This window comes from Athalia rosae, chromosome 4 (assembly GCF_917208135.1).
Source record: "Athalia rosae chromosome 4, iyAthRosa1.1, whole genome shotgun sequence".
Taxonomy (NCBI): Eukaryota; Metazoa; Arthropoda; class Insecta; order Hymenoptera; family Athaliidae; genus Athalia; species Athalia rosae.
Genome location: NC_064029.1, coordinates 9,875,468 through 9,885,775, shown reverse-complemented (window position 1 = coordinate 9,885,775; position 10,308 = coordinate 9,875,468).

Sequence of the window (10,308 nt, the reverse complement as noted above, 5' to 3'; positions counted from 1 at the left end):
AAGTTCTTTGGTAGCCGTGGAAGTATAGATATCATCAGAGAAAATTTTGATGTAAACCACATAAGCGGTGCACCGGAAAGGGGAATATTAAAAATCAGATCTTCGGGATGACACAAGTGGATCTGCGATCGATTCGATTTGCTTCGCTAGTCAACCGTCTTCTTTGTCTCACGCGTAATCGATTATTCTTATTCTTCGCTTATCTCTCGCGAGAGTTCGGCCGAAGTATGACGTTGGGCTAGTCTGAAGTAAAAGTGGAACTCTAGATTTTCATTCCGTGCTAATAATTAATGAGTGTCCAAGTATCCAGAGAAGGGGGTACGACGTCGTTGAAACTGTTATTCCAGCTTTGAAAACGCTGCAGTCGTCGTTGTGGTATGTTTCGAAAAAAGAATTTTTCAATTTTTAAGAATGAACGTCGTACCAGTTACCGGAAAGCAGCCAAGTTCATTCCGATCGTCAATTTATCGCGTCGCTGTGGAAGCCAGATGAAACTTTTTCTTCAAATATCTCACAGCGACGATCCTAATTTTTGAAATCTTCCGAGAGCGTCTTTTGGTACGGAGCACACTCCGTACGTTATGTAGATTCCATTCGGTTTGACTAAATTATGAGGCACATACATATACGCGCGTGCATATCGTACGAAGTGAGCACCGGAGTAATAAATATACACGGCGAAACAGCCAACCGTCATCCAATTGCTCCGTGAACCTTTCGTTTCTAAATTACCTCTGAATTTACACTCGACTTACGGAAGTCGAGAGCATCGCGATACGTCGCGTCGCCTTGCTTTTGCCGGGCCGCTACTCGCATCGCTTCGCAAATTTCTCTGTATTCAGCTGGATGTACGCGCAGGTGCCTACGTACGTATTTTATGTCCTTACATAAATATGGGAAGCAGCGAACCGACTGGCCCCGACCAAACGGACTCATTTCCACCGCTGCTTCGATGGGCTTCGACGAAACAACAGAGAGATAAAAAATTCCCACGCTGATGAAAAAAGCGAAACGCGTCAACGAAATTCCGGCGTGTTCGAAAATCATTTTGGAAAAAGATATTCCAGTAACAGAGACGGATGTACTTTGAACGGGTATATCCACGCGTATAGTACAGAGCCGCGAAGAACCGGAATCTCAACAAAGGGTTGAAGAGATGCCTCTCACCTAGTGTAAGTTTATGGAAATTCATGAAAGATTTAATTAAATTTTGACACGAGCTCTGTTCCACCAGCCGCGATGTTAACAGGCAGTGGTTCTCGCTATTAGCATTCGGCATGCGTATTTTCCTCCCCATCACAATTTCGTGTATAACGCTCTATACATACATATGTATATGTATACCGTATAGACCGACGTTATACATATGTATACGCGCAACGAAATTCACAATCATCCTCACGATATTTCTTTTATTCGTTCGCTCGCGTTACTTATTTTATATATATATATATATATATTTATTCGCGTATCCGCGTCTTCGCTCCGTTCCAAGAATAACGGGAGAACGAAATCGACGGAGTTCAGAATTTCGTGCGCGTTATACCGCGTACGTTATACTTCCGATGGCCGCGGCGCGGTCAACGCCGCGGCCAGACGGGGTTTATACCGGTGCGTATAGTATAAATATGCGAATGTACGCGAGTATATTATGCTTAGGGGGATATATACTATAGCCGCACCGCCAAATGTTGTGGAGAACAGTTGTTGGCCAACGTTGGCCGCTGCGGCGAGGGACACACCTCGTTGACTCTATCTCGCGTTGATTTAGCGAGCCTGTACGCACACAACGCTACAACGTACTCGTTACTGCGATGATGAAACCGTAATAAGGGCGCGATTTTCCCTTACTTTACATTCTGCCCACACACACTTTTTTTCACCGATTTCGAGTCTGTTTTTCGAATCGGATTTTTGGAAAGAAAAATAGCTCCCGTTAGTTGTTTTCTACGACCGGGTATTTTTTGAATCTCCCCTTTCGTTACGTAGTCGGTATCGTCGCTTGAATTGCACACTGCGCGAGGGTACGGCGGTGCGAGTGACGATAAGTTTCGTCGGAGAGTTGTAAATTACTTGAAAAGTTATTAACAACCGAAGCGCGGATGTAGATAATGGTGTGCCAAAATTTTATCAGTCGAAAATCTGGTTGGGGTCAAGCGAAGAAACCAATTTAAAACGCAGCGTATACTTGTACCTCTCCGGCTAACCTAACCCACACACACGTATCCGAACGCTCGTATACACAGGTGTGTGTATGGGTACAACCTTTTACATGGGACATATAAAACAGCTGGGGTTCCGTCGCGCGCGGTCCCACCTAATTAACGGAGGCAAGGGTCAAGTTAATAATATCCCCGAGCCGCGGAGGGTACCCGACGAGGGCGGCCAAACGTAGCGTATAGCTGATGGATATATTTCGATGAAAATTTTTCGATTATTCATATCGATTGTACCGTTTCAGGGCTGATTGTGAATTTAGAAATTCAACCCAATTATACGCTGTTAAAGCTGATCTTGATAGTGTTTTGTTTTTCATAACATTGTGACGTTGAAAAGAGTTTTGGTTATCGTACCGGTGAAGGTTATTCGAAAAACATGAGATTGCAAAAATTTTCAAAAACACGAGCCTCGATCGTCGCTGGCAAGGTGAGAATGGCGTCGTTGTTAAACAGATGAAAATAATGTCGGTAGCGGAGGACAAAAATCAGCTCTTAGCTCGCTTTTCGTCTCTTATCAATTTTTTGAATCAAACGTTATCGCCATCGGATGCCGCCGGGTCGAAGATATGAAAGTCGTGATTATAAATTCGCGTGCGTAATAGAGTTATGTCTATATTTATTTTCTATAAACACACGCTCCGGTAGGCGCCACGTGCGCGATGTATCTTGTCCTACGCATTGGGCACACGTGGCACTTTGAATTCGGGGGGACTAAGTGAGGGGTGGAAGCGTCCAGCGTACCTCCCATCACTGGGAGAAATGCGGGGGTGCCGTAATACGCACCGGACACAGCCACCGTCGACACCGCCTCCGACTATACGGGGTGACCTGAAACAAAACAAAAAAATAAATAAAACATCCCGCGACCGAATTCATAACTTGGACGAAAGTTGATCGCGTGGAAAAAAACAAGAATTTAATAACTGGAGCTGGAATTTGATTCTTTTTTCGTTTCATTAATCGTCATCAAGCTTGCGTTCAACATGAACGACAAATATTAATTTTTGTCCCAAAATTTGGAAAAATGTAGACCTCAGATTTGTTTCCTTTTTAGGGTAAATAATCGATAATTATCTTCGTTCGGTGTATTCCAAGTGTCTGGAGATCAAGTATCCGAATCTGTCAACGGAGTTTATCCAGATATCAAAATAAACTTCCGTTTTCGAAAACGAAAAAAATTGAAAATGTCCTCGATTGGTTTTTCGGTAGATTTGTAAGTCGATCCAGATTTTCCACGATTGTTTTTTTTTTTCGCGTGAGTCAATTTTAATCCAACTCCTACAGCCTATATATATATATTCTATAGTGAACATCTGCTTTCGAAAAAGGAGCCTCAAGATTCTGTTTGATGAAAACCGAGAGACGTATTCAAATTTGGATATGTAGCATATAGGTATTTATTCGAAACATGGGCGATAGTTTTTTTTGTTATTTTCGAGGCACCCTGTACATACGTGCGTATAGGTCGGATGTAGCCACACGCGTGAAAGAGAAAGATTTCCGTTGTATGGGTATGCGTGTGCGTGTCCGTTGACCGGACGGACGGACGAACGCCCTCGTGGAAAATCACCCTTTGTCCCGTTCAATGGGAAATTAGTTTTTGCCAATCGATTTCGGGACGAATTTCACTTGATGGGACACAACGTAGGTCGTCTCATCATCCGTTCATATGTTATACCTAGATGTACACGCCTATAAATACGCCCATAATTTCCACCGAGTACTGCGAATACCGATTTCAATTCCCAGATAGAATAGAATTTCACGAATTCTCTTTGCCTCGTACTTATATCGGTTGTAACGAATCGTCAAACGTGTCGAATATTTCCTAGAATTCATCGCGGGAATTTTTTTCGACCCGAACAATACACGTCACGTTTCTATCTAGCCTAGTTCGTTTAAATACCAGTGGAATGAAATCGTTTTTAACGCTCAAATTTAGCGAGTGCCGTTTCGTCTTCCCTCTATAGTTTCGTTCATGCAGAATCCAGCAAGGGGTACTTTCCCAAGACTCAAAGTCAGTCTTGTTGCGTACGACCGTTGTAACGGGAATAAGTAAGACTTGACGAAGTGTGCCCGCGGGGCTGCTACCCTTGATTACCAAGATCTTCATCTACATGCTAAACACCGCTCGAAGCACCTCCGTTCCCTTCCTCCTCTTTGAATACTCTTGTACTTACGTGTGTATCTAGATCTGCGAAATACCCCCACCCCCCCTCCGAAACTCCCTGTGCACCAACCCCTTTCCATTCCCGTTCCTCTTTGCCTCTGCATGATGTTTGCTTAGATTAAATTAATCGGCCGAACGAACGAGCCGGTTGAGTCTTACGTAAGGTTCCTTTGTTTCTTAGCATTAAATATATCTCCTGAGCTTCTCGCTTTTTTTCAAGAGAGAAGTAAAAAAATACAGAAACTCTGAATCAACCTCGTTCCGGATTGTTACGTTGATTATGCGCGATGCTCATTCGACCGAGGTTCCATTACATATATCAGTTCACCTTAAGCCTGGTGTCGCCATCGAAGCAAGAAAAGCCGTCTGCCATCGCCTTTCGTTTGCAGTTGACGTAAGGAGCTTTTGGCAGTTACCGTATTTTTTCTTTTCCATTCCATTTTACCGCGGTATTCTCGAGCCCGGTAAAGTTTCCCAAGGGTTTTTGCGAGAAAGTTGTACAGGAGCGCCATCCTTTCTTAGTTGTACGACGAAGAACTAACCTTTTCTTAAATAACGTTCTTGCCAGACGTCGAGCTAAGGCTGGCCACCCTTTCTCCGAGAGATTTTACTCCTTACTTTATTTTCTGACGCCTTTCTTACCGACGTCAGCCCAACCAAGCTATAGGGTAGTTGCGCCAAGGGTTTGAAAAAAACCAATTTCTTATTTTTTTTTTTCTCTCTAGTCAAAATCAACTCATGAAATTCGAAATCATCAGCTGTTGTAACGACACATAAGTGTCTGTTCGCCGTATCGATAGGATTGGAGATTTTTTTTTATTAAACAAAAAAAAATTACACTTTATTTCCGATGGTTTTACGTCGTAGAGCGATATGTTTTTGTTTTTCCAAAAATAGTTTCGCCCGTCAGAATGCCAATAGAAAAATGTGAAGCTGATTGATTTGTAGTTGAAATAAGTTGGGGATAAAAAAAGCAATCGAATCCGAGAATATTTCTTTATCAACCTTCTTTTTTTCCGTTCCAAAACATATTTCTATACCGACCCCCATGGCGCGTCGGCGGCAGTTCGGCGCACTGCCTTACCAAGGGGATGATTTTCTTGGGGATGTAAGAGGGTGCGAGAAAATGAGATGGGAAAGTTTCTTAAAGATCTTTGCCAACTTTCCCGACCGAGGGCGACACGGGTACTGCGATTTGGGGAAAAAAAATTGACAAAAAAATGTGTCTAGCCCACATCTGGAATACGTTAAACCCCCTCGAAATGACCAACTCGGATGCTTCGATCACCGTGGAAGATCCTAAACGACCATATGAATCAGAACTCTTTTTTTCATACGGCTGGCAACCGTTTTGAAACAACAAGAAAATGAATTATGAGATCAAACTTTGTCGATAATTGTTTATGATTCTAAAAAAATTCATATCAGGTTTGGTAGCGCGATTTCCAAATCGTGATGTAATATGTGATGTTGAAAAATGATATCCCCATTTCGTGTCGTTGGTTGTGTTTTTTTTTTTTTTTTTTCATTTAATTTTTTTTATTTTGCGACCAACCCCTCGTCCCGCCCGAATCGAACTTTCCGTATACTTTTAGAGCGGAAACATAGTCAATTTTTTATGATCATTATGTATGCAAATAAGGAGAAACATCTTCCATCAGCAATTCATCTTGAAACGGAAACTGCCAGCTAAGCCCCCTACAAGAACATACATATTCATCGATTGTCACTCGATGTCTGGATCATGATATACATCTACCCGCGTAATGGGGTTTCTTGAGACGAGTTTCCGAAAAAAAAATTAGGGGTGCTCTCGTAATCGTTGTTCGACGAAGCTGCGAATTTCTAATAATTTTACGATCGCACGCGGACACATCTGACGTGCGAAAATGAAAAGGAAATCGCGTGAGAAAATCTTTCTGCAGCCTCTAAAGTCGTGGGGCTGCCGGCGAGGCTTACTCGGTGATAGCGAGGGGCGTCGCGTGGGATGTTGAAAAATGCGCGAATTCCCGGCAACTCTTTTGAAAATGCAGAACAATTAAGGAATCGAATCCAGCGAAGCGCGGAGGATGCCTTATTCTGCGACAAAAACGGTGGAGTACGGTATCTTGGTAGCGGTGGCCGGGCCTCGGCCGTAGCTAGGCAACCTCTCTGGCACCCTGCAGCCACCCCCGGGACCGCCGTCTCCTCCCGAGTCCCGTGGCCAACCTTCACCTTTTCCTCACCTCACCTCGACGACGCTCTTTCGAAAACCTCTCTCTCGCCCCCTCGCCTCCCCCCCGCTTCGTCGCTACGCCCCGCTACGGAAATCTCTCCCTCTTCCACGCGCGCCGCTCCTCCTCTTCTTCTTCCTTCCAAAAGCCTCCCTACCCTCCTATCTTTTGGCTTCGCCGCCGTCACCGCGGACGCGCGGGAACCCTGGCGCGCCACAGCGCCCACGTCGTTGGGGGAGGTGGAGAACGCCGACGTGCCACCGGCTCGCCGTGGTGGAATAGCTCTTGGGGGATGGGAGGGGGGGGGGAAGCCAAGAAGCTTCCAGAGGACCACCTTCCACCGTGGAGATTCCGAGAAAAGAGACCTCCAGGAAATTGATCAAGGATTCCTGGATTTAGTTTCGGACAATGTCTGGATGGACGTTTGGAGAATTCATCGTACACCGATCGAGTGGAGCGTTATTATTATTTTGTTGTTTCATACGTACGGAGAAAAATTTCATGCGTTCGATCCTATCGAATATTTTTTTTTTTTTATGAAATTCGAATAATGTATGAATTTCACAATTCGTTACCTTTGCATTCTTTTTAATTTCTAGAGTAGATCGATTTGTGGAATAGAATAGAATAAAAAACAAATGGTGCTCGCTATGTGGCATGAGGACGTTCTCCTAACAATATTGTTATTATAAGGAAATCAATTGAGTTTAGTACGACTACACCAGTTCGTTTTACTCATTTTCCGCATGATGCAGGTCCTCCGAAAATGTTAGGCGATTCGTCGGTTACTCGTACAGAATCGGAACGCGTTCTCCACCGCGGTGGAGTAACTCTCGCAACCCTCGGAGAGTCGAAGCGATCTTTGAGAATGGATTTTGGTTGCCCCCAAAAGGCGTAATGAAACCTCAAAATCAGTATAGGGGTACGGCGGTGCGACATCGGTGTGTAGCAAACGACGCGGAGACCCGCGAAAATCACTTGGCGGTCTCCTCCATTTTGTTTTGCGGTCAGGATGCGCGATGTAGTGCGTTACTCCTGTACGTTCTGCGCATCGTCTTGTGGTTGGTTTGCGGTCTGGGGGTGGTTAGGGTGACTGAGGGTGCCTAGGGTGCTTCTATAGGGTAGTTCGGGGCGGCCTGAGCGGACGGACCGGGCCCGATCATTGGCGCGGGGGTGTGGTGGCACCTTGCGGTTTGCGGGTTGATCTGCCAGATCTGCGAACCCCAATGGGCCAAAGGCGTACGGCGGCGATATCACCCCTGTAATCTACATGCGCCTCGTACGCCGCCCGCTTCCACGCGTCCTCGACATTTTTCCGACGTTCGGTGATCCGAACCAAGTTGCCGAACGCCTCGTGGAACAATTTTCCAGGGTGAACCGGGCGACGCGGAAATTCCGATGGAACGTGAAACTCCGAAGAGGTAACTAATTATCTCTGTGTTCCGGTAAACCTCATCGAAGTCCCAGGAAAATCACCTCGCAGAGATCAAACTCCGCGACGGTTATAATTATCGCTGCGTATCCCCGGCGTACCTACAACGACGAGGAGCTCGAGCTAAGGCGAAAAGGTATATCCGTATACCGGCTATGGTATACTTGAGCGTAGTTCAATTAATAAGACTGTACCAACATATCAAAGTTAAACAGCAATCTTCCGCAAAAGCGCCATATTTCATAGCAACGTTTTGCCCGTGCCGCGTGCGCCGTTTTCTCTCAAAAGCGATTCTCCTCTCTCCAGCTATCCCGTATACCGCCGCTGCATCGCGAGCCCTCTTATACACCGTAGCGCACAGGCCATGGGGTGTACGCCGCCTGCCAGCCAGCGTTTAATTACGCATCCCCCGACCAGTTTTTAACCCCGGCGTATATACATCTGCGCTCCAGAAACACCCCCTTTCATTAAGGCAATAATTTTAATAATTTTTATCTTTTCGTATAATCTACCTAATTGAAATAATGCTCAGATATCGCGGTATAAGGGTTCCGACGGTTCAGCGGACTCTGCGAACCCCCCCCCCCCCCCCCCAAAGCAACTCTCGGACGACGCGCGTGCCTTCGAACGAATTTTCTGGCGATAAACGCGATCGCCGACGTTCAGATCCAATTGGAGATACCGAAACTTTCCTCGCATGCGATCGTTGAAATCGACCGGATAACACCCATTTTCCCCGACTTCCTCGGTTTGCACTCGGTGCGGTACTTTCTTGGAAACGGCACAATTTCCTCGGAAGCAAACCTCGTATACGTAGGAATATCGATGAGCCGAACCACTTTTGTAATTTTAAAAACTTCTTTCGACCCGACTCCTTTTTACGTATGCTCTTTACTACCCGGCTGATCTTCGCCGCCCTCGTTCCATGAGGTGGGTGGGTATAGTACAACCCGCGGTGAGTCGAACCAGCTGGAGGGGGGATGGTTAGACTTCTAGCGAGCGACTTGTATTCAAATGCTGATGAAATTGACCAGACGGTCTTTGATCCGGCCTTTTCAAATATTCGCCAAGAAATTGAAGTGAACATCTGAAGATAGCGAGCGAGAATTATCCACAATGCGAACGAGGTCACGGAACTCACCTCCTCGTTTATTATTCACGTTGAATTTCAAAGCGTCTTCTAATTTCTCATTTCTCTCTTTTTGTTCCTCCCACTCGTTATTTCTCTTCTTTTTTTTTTTCTTCATTCTCTCGATTCCCGTACGGATCTGAAAATCCGCGTTTTCGAGCAGAGCAAACTTATTTCTCGCACGCGGGTTTATTATCGAATTAAGACGGAAGTGATACGGGTGTACGTACGTACGTACATACGTTGTAAAATTCCGAGTTTACACGTAAGTGACTCGCGGGCCGTCAAAAGCGTCAAATAAAGAGATTCTCTCCGGAGAGTAGGAGGAAAGATCACTCGGCGCGTAGCACCCCCGAAATCGGAATGTTGTAAATATTAAGATATTTTATGTAGGGGGTGAATGTATAGTATAGTATACAAGGGTAGTTTTCACCCTCCGCTTTAATATTTAAAAGCTCATATGAAATATGTCGATTCTTGAGCATAAATATGGGGCTCTTCTTATTCCTAGGGTAGGTATAGGTTATCTTGAATGATTCATTCGATTTTCCTTCTGATCTCGCGCTCGACTATTTCGTCGAAGGGTTTTTCTTTTTTTTTTTTTTTTTTTTTTTTCTACTCGGAGATTACCGGACGACCTTCGATTCGAGAAGTGGAACGGGCGCTCGATTAGCGGGTGCGGATATCGGATACGGATAAAACGAATATTCAAGTGAAGGATCGGTGAGAATTTTCGATACTTAAATGCGCGGAGGCTGTATACCCGGTAAACGCGCTAACCGGTGTAGACCCTATGGAAACGGCGAATGCGAAGTGGAATACACGCGTATGATAAGCTGGAGCAAGAGTCTTGCCCTCCTAAACGCGCATTTGATATTCGTAAATCTGGCTGCCGGTTGCCGTAAATCAAAAACACCCTCCGCAGCTACGAACGGCCTATAGCTTCGGCGAACGTTATTTCGTACCCCGCAGCACCCTCAAATGTCTGCAGCATCCGCTCGACATCTCCTTCCTCATTTTAAAAATTGATTTCCACTACAAGGCCAACTACGTACTACGGGATCTCCGCGATATTCGGAGTCCGCGGTGGTGAGATATTTTCCTAATAGCGCCTTCGAATCGACGCTATCGACGCAGCGCGGCGC